The 19,838-nt window shown below is 40.0% G+C and overlaps 1 non-coding gene across 1 annotated transcript; it reads right to left on the bottom strand.

Annotated features, from left to right (window-relative positions):
- Positions 1-3,898: 3,898 nt before the first annotated feature.
- Positions 3,899-3,970, bottom strand: TRNAY-AUA (transfer RNA tyrosine (anticodon AUA)). The gene has a single exon. It is a non-coding gene; the product is annotated as a tRNA-Tyr (tRNA).
- Positions 3,971-19,838: the final 15,868 nt, after the last annotated feature.

Here is a 19,838-nt window from a genome sequence, read left to right as displayed (position 1 = left end):
ATTAATACATTAAAAACAAACATTGAACAAAAGATTAGATAGCAATAGAGCTTTGGGGGACATGGTGACATGAATCTGATTCTTTTTCTTTCTATAGGGAGACGCTATGGAGTGTGACAGCCTGAGGTTTCTATGCTCAGGTCTAGGGGACCTGAGGATGCTTCTTATTCCAATACTGATGACAGTCCAACTGTTCAGAATTCTCCACATGGTGACTGGGGTCCCAGTGAGCTGCTAAAGATAAAGAACAACAAATTCAAGGGCCTCAAGAGTGAGAGGGAAAAAAATATCAGGCAGAAAACCTAGAGCACAAATTCAGTGGTAAAGAATTGTTAGAAGAGCAGAAGAATGATTGAGTTAAAAAAAAAAAAAAAAACAACAACTGTGCTTAAGAGCAGCGATAAAATGCTTCTTTGACAATATGATTTCTGAAATAAACAGCTTAATAGATGAACTGACGATAAGGATGGTTGTTGTAGATGTTTGAATTGGTCTGCTGATGATCAGCTGAAAGGACTATTTCAAAACACAACTGGAAACCCTAATTGAAAATGCAGACAATTTGAATATATAATTTGAGGATCACCATTGTGGGAACAATCAGCATTTCTAAAGGAGGAAAAAAAACAGAAGAGAAACATAACTGAACAAATGCTAGTAAAACATTTATCTGAAGTAAATAAAGTCCTAAGACTATAAGTTTTAAGGGCTGCCCAGACTATAGGCTTTCCTGATAAGAAAAGGCCCAAATACTGACAGAGAGACACGTATATTGATCAAGTCCTCAAACTATAAAAATGGAGAGAATGTTATAAAGCTCTAGGCAAGAGGAACAAACAACCAAAGCAAATATCCAAGAAACATTGGACAAGAAAAAAAAATTGGACAAGGACATGTGTTTATCTTTCAAAGTGATTCACTGAAAACTGATAGTGGAGTAGCAACAATCAAAAAAGAGCTGCAACCCAAAGTATTCTCAAGTAAGAGATCAAGGGCCTGTTAGTGTGAAAGATGCGTGAGCATGAGGTATCAACTATATACCTCTTCATAAAACGTTGTGGTTGTTGTTCAGTTGCTCAGTCATGGACTGCAGCACACCAGGCTTGCCTGTCCTTCACCATCAATACTTGCAAAAATCATCAGTACTCTAATGGAACAACAAATGAGCCACAACAGAAATCTGAAGATGGAGAAAATAAATCCGCAAGGTAAGAGTGGTGAGCAGAAGTAAATGTCTTTCTCCCTCCTTCTCTCCCTTTCTTCCTTCCTGTTTACCCCTAAAGTTCAGTTCATTGGCTCTGAACTGAAGTTATTTATAAACTTCAGTCCTTTTTGTGAAAAGGACATTTAGCCTCTGAGTAAAGCTTCAAGTAGAGAATTTAGTATTGTTAACTATGGACACAACGATGTACAGAAGATTTCTAGGATTTATTAACCTTGCATAACTTGCATAACTTTGTGTTCTTTGACCAGTAACTTTTTGTCCCCCTGCCCCCTCACCAAGCACCCAGTAACTACCCTCTACACTCAGCTTTTGTGAGTTAGACTGTTTGAAATTCGACATATTAGCAGGATCATGTGATATTTGTTCTTCCCTGTCTGGCTTATTTCAGCTTGCATAACATCCTCCAGGTTCATCACAGTGTTGCATATAATAGGATTTCCTTCCTTTTTTAGGTGAAAAACATTCCATTGGATGTATATACTTGTCTTCATCTACTCCTCTGTTGACGGACATACAAGTTGTTTCCATGTCTTGGCCTTTGTGAATAACGCTGCAGTGAACATGGAACTACAGATATTTCTGGTTTCAGTTCCTTTGGATATATGCCCAGACATGAAATTACTGGAGTAAATCTATTCTAGTTTTAACTTTTCGAGGAACTGCCATAATATTTTTCCACAGTGGCTACATTGATTTAAATTCCCACCAACAGCATATAAAAATTTCCTTTTCTCCATATCCTCACCAATAATTGTTATCATTTGCTTTATTGATAATAGCCATCCTAACAGGTGTGAGGTGGTATCTCATAGTGGCTTTTTTTTTGATGATCAGTGACGTCAAGAACATGGCCCAGTGGCCATTGGTATGTCTTCTTTGGGGAAATGTCTATTCAGGTCCTTTGCTTATATTTAAATTGGATTTTTTGGGAAGGTTTTGTTTTTTGCTATTTTGTGCTTTGAGTTCCTTATGTTATACATTTTGAATATTAACCTTTATCTATATGGTTTGCAAATATTTCCTTCTATCTATAGGTTGCCTTTTCCCTTTGTGGATTATTTCCTAAGGGCTTCTCAGGTGGCACCGGTGATAAAGATATTGTCTGCCAATGGAGGAGATGTAAGAGAGGTGAGTTCAGTCCATGGTTTGGGAAGATCCCCTGGAGGAGGTCATGGCAACCCACTCCAGTATCCTTGCCTGGAGAATCCCATGGACAGAGGAGCGTGGCGGGCTACAGTCCACAGGCTGGCAAAGAGTCCGACACAACTGAAGCAAGTTAGCATAGACTGCCTTTTCACTTTGTGGACTATTTCCTTTACTGTGTAGAAGGTTTTTCGTTTGACATTTCTAATATGTACTATACTAACTCAGAAAGACCTAAGAATTGGTGATTGTGGAGAGTAGTGGGAAGTAGAAGCACTCCAAGGTTCTCACTGGAGGCAGAGGGTGAGAAGGCGAGGAGTGACGGTGATGAAGATATTCTATGGGCCTCATCTTTCGTCTTATCCATGTTGAGAAAGAAGTAGGATGAGGTAGAACATTTTGGTGGAAGAAAAGAATAGTAAGGAACACAGTTGACAAAGAGTGTAGACTGGGATCAAAACAACACGTAGCTACAAGCTATTTATAAGAAAATAGGCAGTGTTAATGGCTGAAATTAAAGACTGAACAAAGAGATATGAGACAAATTCAAATAAAAAGGGGTGTCTGGTGGAACTTTGCAGCTGTTTTGTGTTCTAGTCACAGCAAGAAAAGAGCAAGGATAGAAGGTCTTAATAGTGTGATTACAGGCTGAGTTGGGTCAGGGTGACCCACAAAACAAGAGTCTATTACTGTCTAAAAGTCAAAACAAACCACAATACCGGAGGCAATCTGGACTCTTTTTAATGAGCCTCTGACCACTCAAGACCACTGTTCCTAGAACTTTTATAGCTTTGCTATTTGAATGAAAGTGAAAGTTAGTTATGTCCGACTCTTTGTGACCCCATGGACTATACAGTCCATGGAATTTTCCAGGCCAGAATACTGGAGTGGGTAGCCTTTCTCTTCTCCAGGGGATCTTCCCAAACCAGGGATTGAACTGGAGTCTCCTACGCTGCAGGCGGCTTCTTTACCAACTGAGCTATCAGGGAAGCCTTTGTGACATGAATGCTGGCTAGTTAAACAGTATAAAGACTTACGTGGATGGCAGTTCACAGAATCCCTTTGACAAAAGGACTACATTCTTTGGCCATTTTTTACAAGACCCAGAACATCTATTTTTCTGACACAAGTACAATTTATTTTATGCAACAAATGGCAATATTAATGAGAGATAAGGTCAAATTTAAAGTTAAATGCACTGAAGAAGTACATTATGTAATAATAAAAGGACAGTCTATGAAGAGTATATTACATTTATAAATCTGTTTGCACCAAATAACAGGTAACTATACAAAGCAAAATATTTTATGAATAAAGGAAAAATGTGAAAAAATAGCATTTTTGTGGGAGACAAAATATTTATCATCCAGAATTGGACAACTCTAGTTAAAAACAAAAGAAAAGTGAAGTCGCTCAGTCGTGTCCCTCTCTTTGTGACCCCATGGACTATAGCCTGCCAGGATCCTCAGTCCAAGGGATTTTCCAGACAAGAATACTGGAGTGGGTTGCCATTTCCTTCTCCAGGGGATCTTCCCGACCCAGGGATCGAACCTGGGTCTCCAGCATTATAGGCAGACACTTTACCATCTGAGCTACCAGGGAAGCCCCCCCAAAACAAAAGAAGGACATACAAAAAAGAACAGTGCAATCAGTAAGCTTTATTTAATAGATGTGTATTAAACAATACATCCTTCTAAGGGAGAATAAATATTTTTCACATGTTTACAGGACATTTACAAAATAGATCTTATTCCTGTATTGGACTTGGTCTCAGAAAACTTCAATCATTTTATTATTATTATTATTATTATTAACTCAAAGTTTTTAATTAAAAATATTTTTTGGGTTGTGAAACAAGTGAAGTGTTTATTAAGAGAAAAAAAAGAGTACATGTGAATAAACACATGCTGGTGAACTCAGAGTCACACACCCAGAGAGAGTCGAGCACTCGTGGGACATTTCTTCCAGGTTTCCTATGCCCAATCGCCTTGCTTTTTACCTGGTTCTGAGTCCATCTTTGGTTTATCTCAGGGTTGCCTAGAGCTGGACACGACTGAGCAGCTAGCACACATGGTTCTCTCACGTATGTGCATCTCTTAGTCAAGATGGATTCTAGCAAAGAGGATTATGGGTAGGTTGGCATCACTTACTGCGAGGTGGTGCTCCCTCCCTTTCAACCTCAGAGGACCCTTTCTGTGCGTGTGCAGTCGGGATGGTCTCTTTGACCTCAGGAGTGAGGACTATGGGGTCTTATTATCTCTAATCTGCACAGGGCTCAGGGTCTTCTCCCTCCTGCTACTGTTTTTGTCTCAGAGTATCTGTCCATAGGGGACAGACTCCAGCTGCTCAGCCTGGGGTCCCTCCATCTCCTGCCTCAAATCCCCCTTGAGAGATGGAGAGCCCCAAAAATCTTCATTGGGAAGATGAAGGGTGAAGGTCTGTCTTTTGTAGCTGTTTCAGGCTGTCATGGAGCTTATAGACCCTACCTAGTTGGGGTCATGGAGATGTTAATGTGTCCCATTAAGGGGTCTCAGGGTGACTTCTCTTGTTATTTCAGTAGGATCTGCTGTGGGGAGTGCTCAGAATTTTTTAAACTTCAACAATTTTATTTATTTACTTTTTGGCTATACCTTGAAGCATTTGAGATCTTAGTTCCCTGAACAGGAATTGAACCTGCACCTCCTGCAGTGGCAGCATGGAATCTTTACCCATGGGGTCACCAGGAAAGTCCCTAAACTTCAACAGTCTTAAAGCAGAAATTTTGTAGTTCAAAATTCCTGATCAAATTCAACAAAATTGAGAAACATAAGAAAAAAATTGGCCTGAAATGTCAGCTTCTTTGGAAATTGAAAAGCATACTAGATAATCTTTGGCTCAAGTAAAATATTAAAAATGAAATTACAAACTATCTTGAAAAAGTGTTAAGGAGAACACTTCATATCTAAACCTTTGGAAGCTATCAAAATCTGTACTAGGCAAGATTTTTAGCTTTTAATGCCATCGTTATTAAAGGAGAAGCCCAAATAGATGAAATAATAAACCATTTAAGTAATTAGAAAGAGAAATCCAAAATAAAGCAAGAGGTGTATTATAAGAACTGTACTAGGCAAGATTTTTAGCTTTTAATGCCATCGTTATTAAAGGAGAAGCCCGAATAGATGAAATAATAAACCATTTAAGTAATTAGAAAGAGAAAACCAAAATAAAGCAAGAGGTGTATTATAAGAAATGAAACCTGAAATTAATGAACAATAGATAAAAATCAGAAAAAAGAATAAACAAATCCAAAAGAAAAAAATGTAAAATACCCATAAAATAGATGAGCCCCTTATAGCCCTGCTCTAAGGGTTAGAAAAGGAGTAAATATTAAGGACAAGAAAAAAAAACACAGATAGAAAATAAAATGATATAAAAATGTAAGAAACACTAGTAGAGTAATAAATTGGAAATACCTGGAAAAAAATAGAGGATTTCCTAACAAAATAAAAGTTAACAAAGCTGACCCAAGATTAGACTAAATTTTAGAGGTAATAAGAAAGACACCATGATCAGATGTTTTCAGATTCATCAGGCTCATGCTTGGGTGCCCAGCAGTGTCTCACTCTGTGACCCCTTGGACTGTAGCCCACCAGGTTCCTCTGTCGATTGGATTGTCCATGCTAGCAGACTAGAGTGGGTTGCTATTTCCTCCTCCAGGGGATTTTCCTGACCCAGGGATCGAACTTGCATCTCTAACATCTCCTGCATTAAAGGTGGATTCTTTACCACTTGAGCCATCAATGTGCTTTACATTTTGAGCCCAAGAGTTATTAAATCTTTAAAAAGTAGATTACTGCAGTATTATTTGAACTGTTGAAGGAAAGCTTTCTAATCCATCTATCAAGCTGAAATAACTTCCAAACAAACCCACTAAAGATGGCCAATAAATAAAACTATAGATTGCTAAGGAATGTAGAAGGTAATTTTTAAAAAAGTGTTTATTTATTTGACCTCATGAAGTCTTAGCTGTGGCATGTCAACTCTTATTTGCAGCATGTGGGATCTAGTTCCCTGACCAGGGATGGTACCTGGCCCCCTGTGCTGGGAGCAAGGAGCCTTAGCCACTGGACCACCAGGGAAGTCTCAGTAGAGGGTAATTCTTAATAAATTTTACAAAACAGTATCTGCAATGCATTTTACAGAGCAGTTTCCCCATTCAAGATTTTTAAGAGTTTTTGAGTATCAAGAAATCTATCACCATAATCTATTCTATGAATACGCCGAAGGAAAAAAGTAATTCTACCACTAGATGCTTAAAAGGTATTTGATAGAAATCATTAGCTATAGCTTGTAAAATTATCAAGGAAGATAGACTATGAAATAAGAAAATATAAAGTCAGTCAGCAAATGTTTTAAATTTTAAAACACAAAAACTGTTTTAATTAAATCAGCTAGATAGGGATAGCACTATCACCATTATGCTTAACATTATCTTGGAGGTGCTGATGGATATAGAAGGTAAGAAAATAAAATAAATGATATATTGTGAGTTCCCTGGTAGTTCAGTGGTGAGGGACCTGGAGCTTTCACTGCAGGGGGCCCAGGTTCAATCCCTGGTCAGGGAACTAAGATCCTCCAAGTTGCCCAGTGTAGCCAAGTGAAAAAAAAAAAAAAAAGGATATGAACTTATTTTGAAAAAAATTGATAAAATGATCTCCTTTTGATGATGATTTTGTATACCTAGAAAATTTAAGATGCTGTACTAAATATCACTAGATTTGAAAAGGACAAGTTGGTGACAGCATGGATACAAGATAATTTTTAAAAGGCAATGGGTTTTATATACTTTAACAAAATACTTAGAGAAATGGGAAGATTTTCCTATTTACAATCATTGAAAAATATTAAATGCTTAAGAATTAATTGGGTAAGATAGATACATTTTCTCTATAAGGGAAATGATAAAATCTTACTGAAAGAAATTAAGGAAGATTTGAACAAATGGAAAGCATACTTGTTGGACAAGGGTAGTTAATAACACAAACTTTAAGTACATACACCTAATAACGTGTAAGCATAATGCACTAAAATTAGAATTGGTACTTTCTGGGAAGATGATTGGTCAGAGAAGGTTAAAGTTCATGTTGAAGAACAGATGGCCCAGAATAGCTAAGAAAATATTCAAAGGGAGAATAGTGAGAGATCCTGGACATTTAATTAAGTTACTGCATCTTAGTCACATTGTATTGATAAAGGAATAGAATAAACAGTGAAGAAACAGTCCAATGTGGATGATAGTTATATGTATTTCTAAAGTGGTAGATCATTTTAGTGAGAAATCAAATCAATCATTTAATAAATAATGTTTGGAAAATAGTCTACCTATTTGGAAGAGTGGGTTGCTATCTTATTCTACATTTAAATATAAATTCCAGATGGCTAAAAACTTGGTGGTCGTTTAGTCGCTAAGTCATGTCTGACTCTTTGTGGCCCCGGGGATTATAGCCCACCAGTTTCCTCTATCCATGGGATTTCCCAGCAAGTATACTGGAGTGGGTTGCCATTCTCTTCTCCAGCTGATCTTCCTGACCCCGGGATCGAACCTGCATCCCTGCATTGCAAGCAGATTCTTTACCAACTGAGCCACCAGGGAAATCCCTAAAGATCATGGGAAGTCCTTCCAGTGGGAATTGAACCAGCAACTTAAGGATTGCCACAGCTCACTCTCTATAGTCTTCTGCTCTACCAAGTGAGCTGTCTAAGGCCCTGCTTCTTATTCTACATTTAAATATAAACTCCAGATGGCTAAAAAGCTTATGGTCAAAATATTAATAAAATCACCGAAGTCATATATGATCTAAAAACTAAGTATATAAAATCTATGCACTGAGGACCATTTTTTTTCCCCCAGAAGCTATAGAAATCCAGAAGCTATAAAAGATGGCATGTTTAAATTTATAGAAGCTAAGAACCTTGATATGACAAAAGATACTATAAAAACAATAGACAAGCATTCAATTTAGAATAAAATATTTATAATTGATTAGTCAAAACAGCTATACATTTAACAAACCGAGAAATGACTGAAAAATGGGCAATCTAAACTGGCCAATAAATTAATAGAAAGATTCTCAAATTCATTATTAGCAAGCAAAATTCACATAAAAGTAAAAATAAAATGTCATTTTAAACCAGATTGACAAAATTGGAAAAGAACTATGGTACTATTACTGGTGGTCACTTAGGGAATGGGTTACTCTCATGGCTGGTAGAAATATGAAGTGTTACAGGTTTGGGGAAATCCATCTGCCAACATATATTAAATTTTAAAAATATGTATACTTTTTGGCTCAGCAATTTCAGTTCATGGACTCTGTTCCATAGAAAAGAAGGCATTGATATATAAGACTTTATGTTTATGGAGGAAAAAACTTATTAGAAATAATAAATTAGTGCTAATATCTTGAACTGTAGTGACTTCCTCAAGGTATTTTTGAGTGAGGAGAGCCAGATATACAAATTGTAGGGTTCCCTCCCTTTTAAAAATTGATTTTATATTGAAGTATAATTGAATTACAAAGTTGTGTTAATAACTGTTGTAGAGTGAAATGACTCAATTGTATAGACATACACATATATATGTATACATTCTTTTTCATTCTGATTTACCACAGGGTATTGAATGTAGTTCCCTGTGCTATACAGTAGGACCTTGCTGTTTATTCATTCTTTAAATGCCAGTTTGCATCTATTAATCCCAAACTACCAGTCCAATCTTCTCCCCACACTCCCCTTGGCAACCGCCAGTCTACTCTTTATGTCTCTGATTCTATTTCATAGGTAGGTTCATTTGTATTATATCTACTTCTGTGAAATAACCAACAATACTCATATATGTAGATGTATTTATATGTAAATTTCTGTATAGAATTACATGGCCAGGGATTATATGGAAAGTTAGGTTAATGTGAGAAGTGAAGAGAAAGTAGCTAAAGAAAACTCTCTTTTCCATTTACAAAGGATGAATACCAGCCATGGTTGAGGTTATTCTGAGTTGCATATTACTGACCATGAATTAAATTCCCACTGAGAAACTTAGACAATTGAAGCATGCCAAATCAATCATTTTGGAAGGTATAGGTTTTGTGGTATTTGTGAATGAATATGTATCATGCATATGTATGTTTATATTTTTTCCATGCTGGAATGTATGAATCAATGAATGAGTGATTATCATTAATACAGTTATCTGTATGTAGTATGACACCCCTATGTTGAATCTTCTAATGATGGAAAAGTGAACCAGACCAAAGATCCAGAGTGTGAATATTTGTCACCTGGGTGTGACTCTTGAAGAGTTAATAGTTCTTGGGTGGAACAGAATGTTTTGAGAGCATTTTAACTCATATATAGTTCAGAACAATCTTTTCAATTAATATCATAACACAGGTTCTCAGGTGTAATAGAATCCACCCTCGGTTCAGTGATTCGTTTGTGAGTTCACTACTATTATCACATTGTGTTCCAAAGAGCTCAAGTGTCCCAAAGTTTTTGCTTCTGGCTCTTATGTCTAATTACTCCCATCAGCAGTAACTGAGATTCTTAGAGAGTGAGAGGGCAAGAACAGGAAGACTCCAGGTATTGGGAACACACCCAAGACAACTCCTGATTGTCTCTTCCTCTCTCACCCTCGTCTTGTGATCCTATCACCTTTGGCTGGAACCACATCCTGAAACAGGACTGTGCCTCTTTGTACTGGCTCCAGAGCGCTTGTCTTACAATGCGAGGTTTTGTGCCCCTTCCAGGGAAGGATATTTAAGTCCAGCCTGATAATGAGGCAAAGTGACTCCAGGGAGAAATGTCCAGTGTCTGCACCTTGCTATGCTGGGTTTATGCTGCAGAACTGAAAATCCGGAGCCTTAAGTACCATCCTTTCTGCTTTTAAGGTCTGGAAGTGCCGCATGATGTATTTGTTGTTGCTTAGTTGTTAAGTCATGTCTGACCCTTTTGTGACCCCATGGACGGTAGCCCGTCAGGTTCCTCTATCCATTGAATTTCCCAAACGAGAATACTGGAGTGGGTTGTCATTTCCTTCTTCAGGAGATCTTCTTGACCCAGGGACTGAACCCGCGTCTTCCACAGAGACAGGCAGGTTCTTCACCCTTGAGCCCCCAGGGAAGTCTGTTTTCAAGAGTCATGGCAATGAACTTCAGAAAACAGAAAATATTAATGGTTATTTTTAATAAATAGATTTCATACTAAAAAAGTCAGCAAATTAGTTGCCCCTAAAGAATACCTGGGACTTTCCTGGTGGCTGAGATGGTGGGAGACCTGGGCTCAGTCCCTGGATTGGGAAGATCCCCTGGAGAAGGGAATGGCAACCCACTCCAGTATTCTTGCCTGGAGAATTCCACGGACAGAGGAGCCTGGTGGGCTACAGTCGATGGGGTCACAAAGAGTTGGACACGACTGAGCGACTTTCAATTTTCACTTTCAAAGAATACCCGACTATAAGAATAATCCCCAAACAGGGAAAGGTTATTGGCACCTCTTCCACATTTCCACAACAGAGTCAGGATTCTGTTACCTAGGAATTAGAGTGGCTCCTGTTCCCAAAGGAAGCCCTTTCTTTCACCTGCTGACAGAAATGGCTTCTAGACAATCATGCCAGGGAGAAGGGGTGAGGAGGAAGGAAGGGGTTCTCTTCTAATATATGAACCCTCTTAAAAAGAAATTGTGTGGTTAATAAAAATTCCCCCTAGCAATTTGCTCATAAATTAAGCCCTGTTCCCTCTGCAAAGAAAAAAAATTAGTAAACAATTATACAATGCAGATTAGATTAAAAAAAAAATCTGAACGGTGTTTTTTTTTTTTTTTTTTCCTCCACTAACTTGTGCACAGATAGTGAAAATGACATAGAATACTGACAGCCATGGACATGAGTCTGACAATACTTGGCCTGTAGATGTCAGGGACCAATTACTGTTTGGAGGGGTACTGATCTTTTTTTGGGGGGTAACTTTCAATTATCAACCTGCTGCTATTTGTGTAGGCATGACATCATGTTTATTCCTTCTGTCCCCACAAATTGATTTCTACTAATATACTGACTACCAGTGGTCATTGGCTCATGCATCCATAAGTTGAGTCCAAAAGAAATCAGAAGACAGTACACATTTTAAAAACTTTTTTCCTGCTGATGGATGGAACATTCATTTTCCCTTCCCTTTCTGTCTTCTTCTCTCACCCCTTTCTATCTTCTACCCAGTCACTAAAAAAATATTTCGAAGGTATTTTCTCTTATAATTGTGTGGACGTATCATGCCCAGGATTCTTGGTTTCAAATATAGGATTTGACTCTGGCTAACTTATTTTTTTTTTTTTTAATTAATAGACATATAAGGCGGATCAGGCTCTGGCGAGAATGCAGGGAGGCAAAGCCTGGCTTAGACCTGGGCGGAGGAAAGACCCGTTTTCTGACTTAGAGCAGGCAGGTCTTCTGCCTCTTGGGCTTTTCCATATTGGGAGGTGGGACCTCTGCCAGCCACTTCTCTAGGGGTTTATTCCAAATGAGCAGAACATTTCACTACAGTGTGCAGTAGCTTCTCAGTTTGGAAAACAAAAAAAAAAACCTTAAACTTCAATGTTTTCCCCCAAATGTATTGTTTAGAACTGGTATAGCTATTGTGTTTGCTAAGTAGGTCCCAGAGTCTAGCAGGGGTTAGAACCACTTACGTGGTTCTAACACGTAACATATTATGTCTCAGTCACACATTAAGTGGGAAAGCAGTAGATTCAGTGTCTGGTGAGGGTCCGCTTTCTGGTTTATCGATGGTCACCTTCTCACGGTATTCTTACATGGCAGAGAGAGGAAGAGCAAGTTTGCATGAGTTGTCTTCTTATAAAGGCACCAAACCCATCATGTGGGCTTCACCTTCATGACCTAACCACCTCCTAAAGATTTCACCTCCCAATACCATCATGTTAGGGTATTAAGATTCCACTTAGGAATTTGGGGGATACACAAACACTAATGTCCCTAGCACCTTGAATCTGGCGTCATGCAGATGTCACTCAAAAACTATTTGTTGAATGAGTGATTGCATGAGTGAGTCCGCTCGTGTTTCTTTGGCACTCTCCCCAAGATTATCCAGGAGATTTTCAGTCTTTTTCAGTGTGCTATGAACTGTCTGCTGCTGCTGCTGCTAAGTCGCTTCAGTCGTGTCTGACTCAGGTGCGACCCCATAGACGGCAGCCCACCAAGGCTCCTCCGTTCCTGGGATTCTTCAGCCAAGAACACTGGAGTGGGTTGCTGTTTCCTCCTCCAAGGCATGCATGCATGCTAAGGCGCTTCAGTAGTGTCCGACTCTGTGTGACCCTATGGACAGCCACCCACCAGGTTCCTCTCTGTCCACGGGATTCTCTAGGCAGGAACACTGGAGTCGGTTGCCATTTCCTTCTCTGAACTCTCACTCAGGCTCTATGAGGGGGTCCTCCTTGGGTCCTTCTGCTTCATTTTATTGGACAATTGGCTCATTCAGGAGAAACATACTTGCATTTAAAATACTTATGTATGTGTTAGCTGCTCAGTCGTGTCCGACTCTTTTGTGACCCCATGGACTATAGCCCACCAGGCTCTTCTGTCCATGGAATTCTCCAGGCAATGGGTCTCCTGCATTGCAGACAGATTCTTTACAATCTGAGCCATCAGGGAAGCCCCAATATATATATGTATATTTCTCTGCTTCTTTCTTTGGCTGTGTTGGGTCTTAGCTGTAGCACTTGGGATCTTCATTAAGGTGTATGGACTCTTTAGCTGTATTGCAAAGGCTCAGCAGCTGTGGAATGCAGATTTAGCTGCCCCTCAGCATATGGGATCTCAGCTCCCCAATCAGGGGTCGAATGCACGTCCTGCATTGTAAGGTGGATTCTTAACTTCTGGACCACCAGGGACGTCCCTATATTTGCATTTTGAAGACGCTGGTTGCATCTATTTCTTCTCAATCCATGAAGACTCAACAAGCTAGGACATTCTTTTTCCTTATCCACTTAGACTGAAGTTCATCACCATAGAGACTCTTTAAGTGTGACCCAGGAGATTATTTCCATGTAAGCAGCATTTAGCAAGGTATGCTTGGTCCCTGGGGAGTTGGGTTAGTTAAGCATCAGCTGGTGGATTCTTTATGTTGGTTTAGGTACTTTCCTTAAAGATGATCCTCGTTATGGTAGGAAAATGTTTTGTTTTCAATTCTTAAATATAGTTTTTAAAAAGGTTTTTTGATGTGGACCATTTTTAAAGTCTTTGTTACAACATTGCTTCTGTTTAATGTTTTGGCTTTTTGGCCAGGAGGCACGTGGGATCTTAACTCCCTGACTGCGGATCAAATCTGCACCCTCTGCAATAGAAAGGGAAGTTTTAACCAATGGACCAACAGAGAAGCCCTTCAATCTGTTTTTATACAGTATGTGGATGACCTTCATGAAGAACAACTTAAAAATCTATTATTACTCATAGTATGTGCTATTGTCCACAGTGGCCTCACACTTCCCATTCTGGTGGAATGTTAATTACTAGTGGAATGTTGATAACTGTGCTAGCTAATGGCATTAAGGATCTTAGGTGAAATTATGTTTCAACCAGAGAGAATGTTTTCCTAGATTCAAATATTCTTTTGCGTTTTTATCATCTTGAACTGTGTTTACTCTACTTGGCTGATTTTTTCTTTTTTTGTGGGGAGGGGATCCAAAATAACACAGCATACTCTGCCAGTGTTTACAGAATTTTTTTTCCCTATTGGGATGTGTGTGTACATATCAGGGCTCTTTAAGGTTATACTTACAATGGGATCTTAAGTGTGTGTGATGATTGTCAAAAGGCAGTGAGGATGACTTCCATCTACGGGGTGTCTGGATTACTCTGTTTGTGCTGAACTTTTCCACTTTCATGAGTTTAGAAAAACTGCAGGCCCGTGGAGTCATTGAACGTTTTTTGACCATTTAAAGCAAGTGCACTTCAACATTTATGGACTACTTTTTCTGACTGCCCTTTTTCCCTCTCTTGAAGACCATAGGCGGATATGACCATCCTGATTCGCTGCCCACATCTCCAGCTGGCCCATCTTTGTCTTACCTTTGCCTTTGTCTCTTATGGTTGCAGCCACCTGACCAGGAGATGCAGGTGGGTCTGGGTTCCAGTCTCCTAAGACCACTTTTAGAGTGACCAACTGTCCTAGGACCGAGGAATTACCCAGGCCTTGGCATTTCAGTGCTAAAATCAGGAAAAGTCCTAGGAAAACAAGGATGGTGGGTCCTCACACTTTTATTCTTGTCAGGGGATCTTTAAGAATTCCTAATTCAGGTGCTCCAGTGACTAGACATTAAGTCTGGGACATTGCATTGTTGTGGGCTTCCTTTGTGGCTCAGATGGAGAAGAATACACCTGCAATGCAGGAGACCTGGATTCGATCCCTGGGTTGGGAAGATCTCCTGGAGGAGGGCATGGCAACCCACTCCAGTATTCTTTCCTGGAGAATTCCATGGACAGAGGAGCCTGGCAGGTTATAGTCCATGGGGTCGCAAAGAGTCAGACACACTGAGCTACTAAGCCTTGCATTGTTGCCCTAGAACTGAATTTTGCCTTCATCTGAGGTTAAGAACCCACCTTGCACCTACATCTAGTAGAAAGGTCTTGGCCATATTTCTTTTTAAAAAAATATTTTTCTGTTTGGAATGTTCTCATTTTTTCTTTTTTGTTAATTTACATTTTATTTATTAATTAATTTTTGGCCACATCTCGAGGCATGTGAATCTTTTTTCCCCAACAAGGGATTGAACCTGCACCCCCTGCATTGGAAGGGCAGGACTTCCAGGGAAGTGTTGGTCATGCTTTTTTATGATAGAGATTCTCTTGTGATCATCTGACTAGTACTCCAGTTCCTCATAGCCTGAGTCCTGCCACATTAGTCTTCGTCCCCAGGATATATCTTTACCTAACGTGGTCTGCTTCTAGCTCCTTGGTGCCAAGAAACCAGCTGTACCATCTGTTACCTCTGCTCAACTTGAAATCTACCTAGTATCTCTAGTGTATGTAAGTCACCTCAGTCTTGGCTGACTCTTTGTGAGCCTATGGACTGTAGGCTCCTCAGTCCATGGGATTCTCTAGGCAAGAATACTGGAGTGGGTTGCCATGCCCTCCTCCAGGGGAAATTCCCAACCCAGGGATCGAACCCGTGCCTCTTATGTCTCCTGCATTGGCAGGCGGGTTCTTTATCACTGGTGCCACCTGGGAAGCCCTAGAGTAATATTTCAAATATACTGAATTAGTGAAGTGAAAGTCACTCAGTAGTGTCTGACTCTTTGCGACCCCCTGGACTATACAGTCTATGGAATTCTCCAGGCCAGAATACTGGAGTGGGTAGCCGTTCCCTTCCCCAGGGGATATTCCCAACCCAGGGATAGAACCCAGGTCTCTCACATTGCTGGCGGATTCTTTACCAGCTGAGCCACAAGGGAAGTCCAAGAAAACTGGATTGGGTAGCCTATCCTTTCTCCAGGGGATCTTCCCGACCAAGGAATCGGACCGGGGTCTCCTGCATTGCAGGTGGATTCTTTACTAAATGAGCTCTCAGGGAAGCCCTGTACATCCAGTACTGATTCTCAGAGTGTGATTCTGCATCTAAGGGCATCCGTATCACATGGAGACTTGTTAGGAATACAGGTTCTCAGGCTCCAAGGATGGTCACTTCTACTTTCAATAGAGACTGTCCAGGTTTGCCCGGGACTCAGAGGTTTACTGGGCACTGGACTTTTAGTACTAAAAGTGGGAAAGTTCTGGGCAAATTGGACAGGTGAAAACCTTAACTGAGTAAACCCGTTAATGTATTCAATGTTGTTGACTTATGGGGACAGTAAAATAGGAAAATAGGAAGATTATTGAAACTTCAGGATATCACCTCATTTCTCAAACTCATGTCCATTGAGTCAGTGATGCCATCCAACCATCTCATCCTCTGTCACCCACTTCTCATCCTGCCCTCAATCTTTCCCAGTATCAGGGTCTTTTCCAATGAGTCATTTCTTCACATCAGGTGGACAAAGTATTGGAGTGTCAACTTCAGCGTCAGTCCTTCCAATGAATAGTCAGTCCTTCCAATGAATATCCAATGAATATTATGGTGTATGCATGTGCTAATTGTATATTTGGATAAATTTCAGAATTGAACAGGTTCATTTTAGCCAGGACTGTTTAAAGATTTTTCTTTTTTAAACTTTTCTGGGAAGCAAATTCAGTGGAGTCAGATTTTCAGAATAAACTTGCTGTGTAAATTCAGGCAATGTACTGATCTGCTTTATCTGTATTTGTAATAAATTTTTCTTCTAATTACATTACATGGGATGGATTGAGGATAAACGAGATTAAGTGGTGTCTATAAAAATGCTCTATTTCTTGGATGGATGCTGTATAAATATGTCATTTTGTTAACAATAATAAACCCATACACAGACACTTTCTAAAGAGAACATAATGTCTCTTCCACAATATGAGGAGAAACGAAAGGTAGCATTTGTCTTCCCCAGATGGGAGTCATCTCTGTTTCTTGTGAATTCCTGTGGAACTTACTGTCCAGACGGGTTCTTGGCCTTGACTGCCTATGGGAATCACCCAGGGATCTCTCTCTCTCTCTTTTTCCCCTTTTTATTGGAGTATGGTTGACTTACAGTGTTGTGTTGGTTTCAGGTGTAGAGAAAAGTGAATCAATGATACATGTACATATATCCATCCTTTTAGCATACAGGTTACTACTGCGTACTGAGTTGAGTCCCCTGTGCTATATAGTAGGTCATTTTTAGTTATCTATTTTATATATAGCAGTGTGTACATGTCAGTCCTGTCTCCCAGTTTATGTCCCCCATCTCCTGGTAACCATTAGTTTGCTTTCTACATCTGTCTGCTTTGTAAATAAGTGCATTTGTACCCTTTCCCTCCCTTAGTTCCACATATAAGAGATATATTTATCTTTCTGTGTCTGACTTGCTTCACACAGTATGGCAGTTTCTAGGCACATCCGTGTTGCTGCAAATTACATTCTTTCATTCCTTTTTTATGGCTGAGCAATATTCCATTGCATATCCGTACCACATCTTCTTTATCCATTCCTCTGTTGATGGACGTTAAGGTTGCTTCCATGTTCTGGCTATTGTAAATAGTGCTGCAGTGAATATTGGGGTGCATGTATCTTTTAGAATTATAATTTTCTCCCACCCAGGGATCTCTTAAAAGATGAAAACAGAAACAAGCCAATGCCAGGGACAGCCCTCCCTCCAGAGGGCCTGACAGGCAGCCTGCTGTGATACTAGGTCCTTGCACTGCATTGTGCTTCGTTGCTCAGTCAGGTCCAACTCTTTGTGACCCCATCGACTGTAGCCCATCAGACTCCCCTGCTCATGGTCTTTGGTGGTTTTAAATTCACCAGGTAATTCAAATATGGGATGAGTCACGGGCCTAGGATAGGTTCAAATGTTAGTCATAGAATCACTGGGGAACATGTTAGAAATATGAAATTGGCTTCACCTTCAATCTGGTTAAGTAGACCTAGGATAGGATCCAGGAATCTGCTTAGGATATAAGCTTGCCTGAGGGTTCTGATGGAGCTGGTTGGAGATTTGGTCACTTTTAGAAAACTTCAATTGGGTTTTTATTTTTCTGCACAGTACGTAGCACATGGTTAGTAGGCTGTCTAATATATTGCAGGTATTTCATAAACATGTGCTGAATGAGGTTTGCCAATTTGTGTCCATCAAATGGCAGTGAATTGAGTTCTTAGATTATAGGGCACCAGGCCTCAGGACTCGGGGCTATTTTTTAAATGGTCTGTGCCTCAGTTAAGCTAGACACAGATAAGGTAATGTAAGCACTCAGTACGCATCTCCACAGTGTTGAGAAGCTTGCCGAGCTGGAGAATGCCCTGGCAGTGGAAAGATAACCCCACACTGCTCATCAGCTTATAACTCAGGCTTGTGTTCTGGCTTCTGAAATGGTTCAGTGGGAGCAGATCTGATGCAAACTTTAAAAAGTACCAGCCAACAGAAATTAACAAAGCCCACTGTTATATCCACGCTTCCCTGGCAGCTCAGATGGTAAAGATTCTGCCTGCAATGTGGGAGACCCAGGTTTGATTCCTGGGCTGGGAAGATCCCCTGGAGAAAGGAATGGTAACCTGTCCAGTACTCTTCCTTGGAGAATTCCGTGGATAGACCAGAAGATCATAAAGATAAGGGCACAACTGAGCAACTCACACTTCACTTCACTGTCACATCCAAATCAAGGATTTTATTCCATTAACTTTCCCTCTTAGAACCCAGTTTCTAAGCCTGCATTCACTGAGCAACCATTCCCCAAGTTTGCTAAGTGTGATCACGGCCTCTGAAATGGAAGGCTCCAGAGCCCTTTGAACTTTGCTGTTGAAAAATCACAACAGAGAAGCCGAGCCTTCAGATATAAAATGGTCGGAAGCCTTTGGATATGAAATTGTCGACTTGGCAGTTTAACAAGGCCCACCCTGTACACAGCGAAAGGCTGAAAGTCCAAGAGAAGCCAAGACCTGTGGCAATCACTTAAGAGAATTAGGCCTGCCGCCCCGTTCACGTTACACTGCGTTTGTCAAGCTCGATAGCCATCTCTCTCTTCCTGGAGGGACTACGTTCTTTTTTTTCTTTTTTTTTAAGCTGACTTTTGTTTTCTGAGCCAGGCCAACATTCCAGTCACATGAGAAAGCCTGAAGAGATTTAACCCTGCATTCAAAGTATTGCTTGAACTTCAAACACGTTACATTGTCCGTGAGCAGTAGGCGAACAGGAGGAGGGAATGGAAACTGAAGGGACACCATTTTCTGGGGTTGGCTGCCCAGGTGGCATGCTGTATTTCAGAGGTCGCATCCGAATGCTAACCATCTTGCCTAAACTCTGGGTCAAGACATTACAGAACAAAGCTCTGCTGATGCTAATTACAGCAACTCAGCCGGATAATTCAATCAAACCTTCAGTAATAACCGAGGAATGACTCCAGCTGCAGTTCTTCAGTTCTCTCAGAGCAAAATGAGTCTAACAATCCAACAATTAAGAGGGCTCAGGGACAGTTAAATATATATAAAAGTGTGTGCTAACCACTTTTCTGATGTGGCTCATTTGAAGGAAATAAACTGGAGGAATTCTTCACATATTTTACTCCACAAATGTTTTCTAAAATTCCTGTCACAAACGATCCCTTATAATGGCTTTTTTATAAGGCAAGAAATCCATCATTTAAAGAAAATGATGTGATTTGTGATTTAAATTGCAAGTATCTTAATCTGGTCAGTCGGATTTGAAACACAAATTGCCAAAAGTTTAAAATAACTTGATCTTTCTGCTTTCTTTGGACTGATACTATTAGGTAAATGTGTATTAATAACTGCCAAGGAAGTGAAAAAAAATCCTATTTTCTTTATCCTAA

Source organism: Odocoileus virginianus, chromosome 25, assembly GCF_023699985.2.
Source record: "Odocoileus virginianus isolate 20LAN1187 ecotype Illinois chromosome 25, Ovbor_1.2, whole genome shotgun sequence".
In the NCBI taxonomy this organism is placed as follows: Eukaryota; Metazoa; Chordata; class Mammalia; order Artiodactyla; family Cervidae; genus Odocoileus; species Odocoileus virginianus.
The sequence above is the reverse complement of the archived record's forward strand: the minus strand, read 5'-3'. Positions and strand labels throughout refer to the sequence as shown.